Source organism: Myotis davidii, unplaced genomic scaffold, assembly GCF_000327345.1.
Source record: "Myotis davidii unplaced genomic scaffold, ASM32734v1 scaffold710, whole genome shotgun sequence".
In the NCBI taxonomy this organism is placed as follows: Eukaryota; Metazoa; Chordata; class Mammalia; order Chiroptera; family Vespertilionidae; genus Myotis; species Myotis davidii.
This window is the reverse complement of record NW_006284328.1, coordinates 957,086-963,889: the sequence shown is the minus strand read 5'-3', so window position 1 is coordinate 963,889 and position 6,804 is coordinate 957,086.

Here is a 6,804-nt window from a genome sequence, read left to right as displayed (position 1 = left end):
TGCATGCTAGTGCTGGCATGGCCCCTAGTTTAGCCAGGACCAGTAGCTTTCGCCTCCATAAAACAAAGAGGACCATTACGACTTTGATCCCAAACCTGCTGGCTGGCGAAACAGAAGGAAGCTGCCCTTGTTGCTGAATCCCTAACGGGCTTCACCTGGAATTAGAGAATTTTTTCTAATTTTTTTTTTCAACACCTCGAGAAACTGTTACAGTGGGGCCTTGACTTACCAGTTTAATTCGTTCTGAGACCGAGCTCGTTAAGGAGCTCGTTAATTCAAATTACTCTATCAGCTCAATGCAAAAAAACGGCCGAGAGACAGCTGGTATTTCAAAAAACTCGTTAGTCGGGACACTTGTAAGTCAAGGCCCCACTGTATTTCCTCATGTCCCAATTTCTGTTGAATGTGCTGAAAATGGAATTCCAGAGAAGGGAGTTTTCACATCAGGTAGTGGGCAGGAAACCTCAAGTTCACTTTGCAGGATTTAGGAGGTGTTTGGTGCCCGCTCTCAGTTTCAGATGGTGCCTGTCCTGGGAATTTCCAACTGGTGTCATTGCTCTAATGACTAGAAATCTTCATTATCTGGTTAGCAGATCCAAGAGGAATGCCCGGTCTCTTCATAAGCCCTCTTGTTAATGCCCCTGAAAAGCCCTTTTATAAGAGCAGCATCAAAGTGGAGGCCCCCAAAGGAACCTCTTTAAGGCCCTGACAGCCTCTCCCCTTTTCAAAGCTGAATGTATAGAAACCTGAAGTCCAGCCTGGGGCTCCTGCAGCTGCGGCTCTGATTAGCGGACAGGCAGTTTAGCGTCCTAAGTCCCACACAACCTCCCCAAACTCGCCTCACTCAAGCCTCTCCATTCAGTGCCCGCTAATTGCTGCTAAGAAGGCCTATGAAGATTAATTTTCCAAACGAGTTGCCATTTCTTGTTCCCAGTTTCTGGAGTGTGAATTTAAGTGTCCTCCAGTAGTTAGTGCTTCTAAATGAACTTCAGAGTGAATGGTGATTTTTATCTGTCCAACTTGGCAGAGCCACAAATTAATTCACTGCTAGTCTTGCTGCCTTGATGTTTAGAAAAAGGAGCCAGGGACTATATCCTTTATCTAAATCCCTTTGAACCTTGGCTCTTTGGTTCAAGGTGGGGTGGGGAAAAGGGACAGAAAGAACTGTAAGGATTTGAAACCCTTTTTTTAAGTGTGCTTATTAGCAGTGAGTGCCTGTTGTTTAACGAGGACTAACTATTCAGGAGACTTGCCTAAACTAGCACGGTGTAGCTGTAAAAAAAAAAAAAAAGGAGGGAAACATTTTATATGAACAAAAGTCCTATTAAGATACTTCTAGAAAACAAACTATTTTAAAGGTCTTTCAACATGTTCACAATGGAGTTATCAAGGTATTTGTGTTACCTTCCAATTAATTTTTTTTTCTGTGAAAACCCATAAGAGAAAAACCATTGGAGGGTAACCTAACCTTGCAGGCAGCAGCTCTGAGGGGAAGAACAAGATAAAGATGTTTCTATGTTTTGCTAAAAAACCTCTAAACCCGCCTAAAAGACCATGGCCTCCAGAAATGGGGGCTACATCGGAAAAAACAAAGGCAAACGTGACCTTAATCTGAACACGGCTGTAAGGACATGCCATCGCCCCAGGGCGCAGCGTGGCACTTTCAGAAACCGCTGAGGCAAATTCATGTGCACTTTTAACTGGGTCAAGAGCCCTTCAAGGCAGGGAGCACACAGTAGGCACTCAATAAGTGCTGAATAAACAGGACGTGCTGAGGAGCCAGCTCTTTGCTCACTTGCCACTCTGATTGGTCCTGAAGCATCTGGAAGGGCCCCTGTGTCCCCTGAAGCTTCCAGGAAAGGAGGGGGTGCACACATGCCCATCCAGGGGTCAACAGAACCATGGAGACAATGGCAAACATCCCTTCCTAAGGGCAAGGCGCCATCCCTGCTGGACCTAAGGGAGCAGGGCCGGCAGTTCTGCCCCAGGATGTGCCCAGCAGGGAAATGAAGATGAAGGAGGGAATGGGGAGAGGAGAGCCCTGGGAAGGGGAGCACTTGCACTGCAGCCAATGGAACTGAAGGGCCTGGGCAGAAGGTGTCAGGGGACCATGGTTGGATGTTGGATGCCAACATCTGGATGATCCAGTAAGTCCTTCCTACTGTGGAGAGCGGCTACAGTGTTTGCCCAGGGTCAAGCCTTGGACTAATGAGAGGACACAGTCCTCTCGTGGCCACGTGCAAGTCCCAGCTTGGAGGGCAAAGCCCTCCCAGCACAAGTTAAGGCTATAGTTGTGAGCTTGACCTTACAGTCCGAACCTGTGGTCCGAGGTGGCTAAGGGAGGTAGGCTGTGGGAGGTACAGCAATTGCTGCCAGAACACAGCTTGATAGAGTTCAGGTCATGGCCCCTCCTCCCCCCATCAGAGAGGGCAGCGTCCCACCCAGACCCAGCTTTCTTCTCTTGTCTGTCTTTTCTCCATCCTTCACCGCCCCCACTTGGGCTCACTGAACCTGGCTGAGCTGGCACGGCACATACGCGCCCAATCTGGGGCTGAGTATGCCATGGCCATGCCAGCCCGCCACATCCTACAAATGGCACAAAAAGTCCAAGGAAAACTGGCTGGAATGTCCAGCGGTGAGGAGGGAGCAGGGCAGACAGGAGAGTGGAGGGCAGGAGCAGCCGGGACTAGAACCCTGAGTCTTTGCTCCAGGCAGCAGGCTCTGGCAAGCTCTTTATTTGCCCTGGTCCCCCTCACTTTACACCTATATCCATTTAACATCTACTCTGCACAGGGCGTTGCTAAATCCAAAGTGACTGTAACGAGGCTCAGGCTCGGGGTGCACCGGATTGAGGTGCCATGGACTGACGTGTGTTTTAAAATAGAATCCCAGGAAAGTGGTGACAGTCACCCTTGCCCATCACGTATCAAAACAGAATCACGGCAAAAGGACAAGTTCCTGCAAACCTGCTTCACTGACCTACATTCCAAGTAGCAAAAGTCACTAGAAAGAGGTCAGAGCAGCCAGACAAATTGTGAGATTTGTTAGACGCAAGAATGAATGTTCTGCAAATAGAAGGGAACATCTAGGATGGGAAAAAGAAGTTTCACTCTCATGTGATTTTTTTTTTCTCTTCTGGGTTCACAGGCAGCTTCAGTTGTGCCCAGGCTGCCTTTGGGCAAGTTCGTTGCCTCTGATCACTGACATTCTGTCGTTACCTGCCTCTTGTTGATCGACAATATGGTGTAAAGATTTTCCTTGTCAGGAAATTTGTTTACTGACATTTTAAACAACCGTCCTTGGCTATTCCAAACATTGATGTGGCCCTTATCGCTACGAAGTGCTCCGGAGTACATGCACAGGAAATGGAGGAAGGGCTAAGGCAGTGAGCGGTTCTCAACCTGTGGGTCGAGACCCCTTTGGGGGTCGAACGACCCTTTCACAGGGGTCGCCTAAGACCATCAGAAAACACATATAATTACATATTGTTTTGGTGATTAATCACTATGCTTTAATTATGTTCAATTTGTAACAATGAAATTGGGGGTCACCACAACATGAGGAACTGTATTAAAGGGTCGCGCATGGCATTAGGAAGGTTGAGAACCACTGGTCTGAGGGATCATGAGACCTGTGTCTGTGTCCTCACGCAATTTGCTGTGATTTTGGGCAATTCACTCACCACTCCCTAGGACAGTGATGGCGAACCTATGACACGCGAACTCATTTTTTTGGTTGAATTTTCTTTGTTAAATGGCATTTAAATATATAAAATAAATATCAAAAACATAAATCTTTGTTTTACTATGGTTGCAAATATCAAAAAATTTCTATATGTGACACGGCACCAGAGTTAAGTTAGGGTTTTTCAAAATGCTGACATGCGGAGCTCAAAAGGTTCGCCATCACTGCCCTAGGAAGTCTCAGTTGCCTCTTCTACAAATGGGGCTAAGTACACCTAATCCTTCCGACTGCTACCTGGAGGCCACAGGAGACATCCTGTGTAGTGAATGGAATTAGGAGATAGTATGAGAGTGGAAGGGAAGGGGTGGAGTGAAGAGAGAGACATTGATGTGAGAGAGACACATTAATTGGTTGCCTCCTGCATGTGCCCTGACCAGGGCCCGGGATCAAACCTGTAACCCAAGTATGTGCCCTTGACCGGGAATTGAACCCTCGACCCTCGGTCGCAGGCCGATGCTCTAACTAACCATTGAGCCAAACAGGCCAAGGCAAAATATGCTTTCTTAAAAAATTGTATTTTGTTTCCCAAACCGAATGAGGTATACGTGCAGTAATTCTGCTGAAATTGGGGTCCATTCCTGTGAAGTCACCTGTGGACAGTTGTTAGGGTCACATGTCCACCGGTGATCTCTTCTGAAGGAGCCCAAGAGGCGGACGATCTGCTTTCCTTAGGATGCCGAACGTGAAGGCAGCTGGTTGAGGCAAAGAAGCCACCGTGAAAACTGAAAACATAAGGTGCTCTTTAAAGCAACCTCCAGCCAGTCAATGACTCCGTTACATACCTCAAGAGGTTTCTAAACACAGTGTTTCTATTTTGAGAAATGACATTTCGCAAAAACAACCAGAAAAACATTTAAAGTCCCAGAAACGGTGAGAATATTTACTTCAGAGGAAGCGAGGAGGAAGTTTGCTTAAACATCTCTCTCCCCTCCACTCCTGATGGCCCTGCTTGATTACAGCCGTGGGTGCGTCTGTGTGGCCGGCCTGGGGAAAAGGGGATCTAATCTTTCATTCACTCATGAAGCAGTTACTGTGGGCCTGCTACGTTCCAGGCACTGGCCTGCGTGCTGGGAGGATTAGTCACATCAGACGTGATCTTGGTCCACACAGGGCTCTTTTTTAAAAATATATTTTATTGATTTTTTACAGAGAGTAAGAGATAAGAGAGAAATATTGATCAGCTGCCTCCTGCACCCTCCCTACTAGGTATGTGCCCACAACCAAGGTACATGCCCTTGACCGGAATTGAACCTGGGACCCTTCAGTCCGCAGGCCGGCGCTCTATCCACTGAGCCAAACCGGTCAGGGCCACACCGGGCTCTTGAAGTCCAGTTTGTGAGCTGTCTTTCTTGCCCCCTGTGTGCCCAGGGTTCTGTCCCTCCTCCTTCCCACCATCCATGGTGACAGCTCCCCTTCATGTTCAGGTGCCAGCGCTTCTTTTATCAATGGTTTCAGATGTTCACTCAGGGGGAGAACGGCATGTTCCAAGTGCCGTGTGTGTGTCCATATGTCTGTGTGTGTCTGTGTTTGCTCGGGTAGGCATACGGCACACATAAACTGGAAATATGATTGCTTTCAGGGAGGGGAACTAGCTGGATGGCATAAAGGGTGGGAAAGCCTTGATCATTTCGTACCTTTTACATTCTGAACGATAGGAATGTTACCGAATAAAACAAAAACTTGTGGAAGCCCCAAACTGAAAAAAATTATATCCCCTTCTCCTTCCAAAATTAAAAATAAAAATAATTCCTAACCCCGATCGTCCCCAAAAGTGTTCTTCCTATTCCTTGAGGAATAGTAGGATTATTCGGGGGAATGTACGATGGATAAGGTGGCCAGTGCAAACGGGACACTAGAAGGAGGCAATGAGGTGCATTTGGGAAAAGAACCAGTCATTTTTGTCATCGTGCCTTCTTCTTCTCTCTCTCCTCGCTTCACAAATGGGGAAACTGGGTCCAGGCAGGCTGAGTGAGTCATCACTCAGGGGGGATTTCCCACTGCTCCCCCAGATCTCTTTCGAAGGTGAGGTAGGGGGTTGGGGGCCAGAGGGTGCCAGATCCTCTTTCATTTGATCTCAAACACTCCTCTCTCCTCGCCTCCCACCTGAAGTGGAGGCTGCAGGCCATGGCAGGCTGTAAGCCTTGGGTCTGCATCTTTCCCACTCTCTTTCCCAGGCCACCCACACCCCCAGGCAGGGTACCTCCTCCAGGCTCCTCCAGGACATTGCTCTAGGTGTTTGGTAGGCACAGCTCCTCTTTCTCCAGAATTGGTGTTGCCCGGGTCAATTTTCCTACATTATTATAAAATTTGGTTGGTTCAGAGTGACTTTGGGCTGTTTCTAATCAGCTTCTCCTGCAGGGGTAAAGATTTGCCCACAACTAAGGGATTCAGAAGTCTGTAGGGGAGGTTCGCCATGATCTAACTGAGGTTGAGTGGTCCCTGTCAGGGTGTAAAGGAGTCTTTGGCATTCATTCATTCATTCATTTATCCAACACACATATATTGAACCTATTCATGGCATGAGGCACTGTTCTAGGCCCTGGGGATACAGTGATGACGTAAACAGATAGGCGCTGTCCTTGTGGAACTTACATTCTTGTGAAGAGAGTCTGACAATAATAAAGTAAACGAATAAATGATCGAGGTGGATTCATATACGAATAGATCAGGAGGTGATGTGGCAGAGAGGCGGGGGGTTGGGGGTGACTTTGGACCACGTGCTTCGGCAAGGCCTAGCTCAGTGGTTCTCAACCTTCTGGCCCTTTAAATACAGTTCCTCATGTTGTGACCCAACCATAAAATTATTTTCGTGGCTACTTCATAACTGTAATGTTGCTACTGTGATGAATCGTCATGTAAATATCTGATATGCAGGATGGTCTTAGGCGACCCCTGTGAAAGGGTCGTTCGACCGCCAAAGGGGTCGCGACCCACAGGTTGAGAACCGCTGGCCTAGCTGAAGATGCCTTCCTTAAGCGAGGATGTGTTGGCCTTTGGGGCCCTCCCCTCCAGTGGTGAGATGCTAACATTGTCCCCATCCAACAGGTTCCTGTGAAGAAA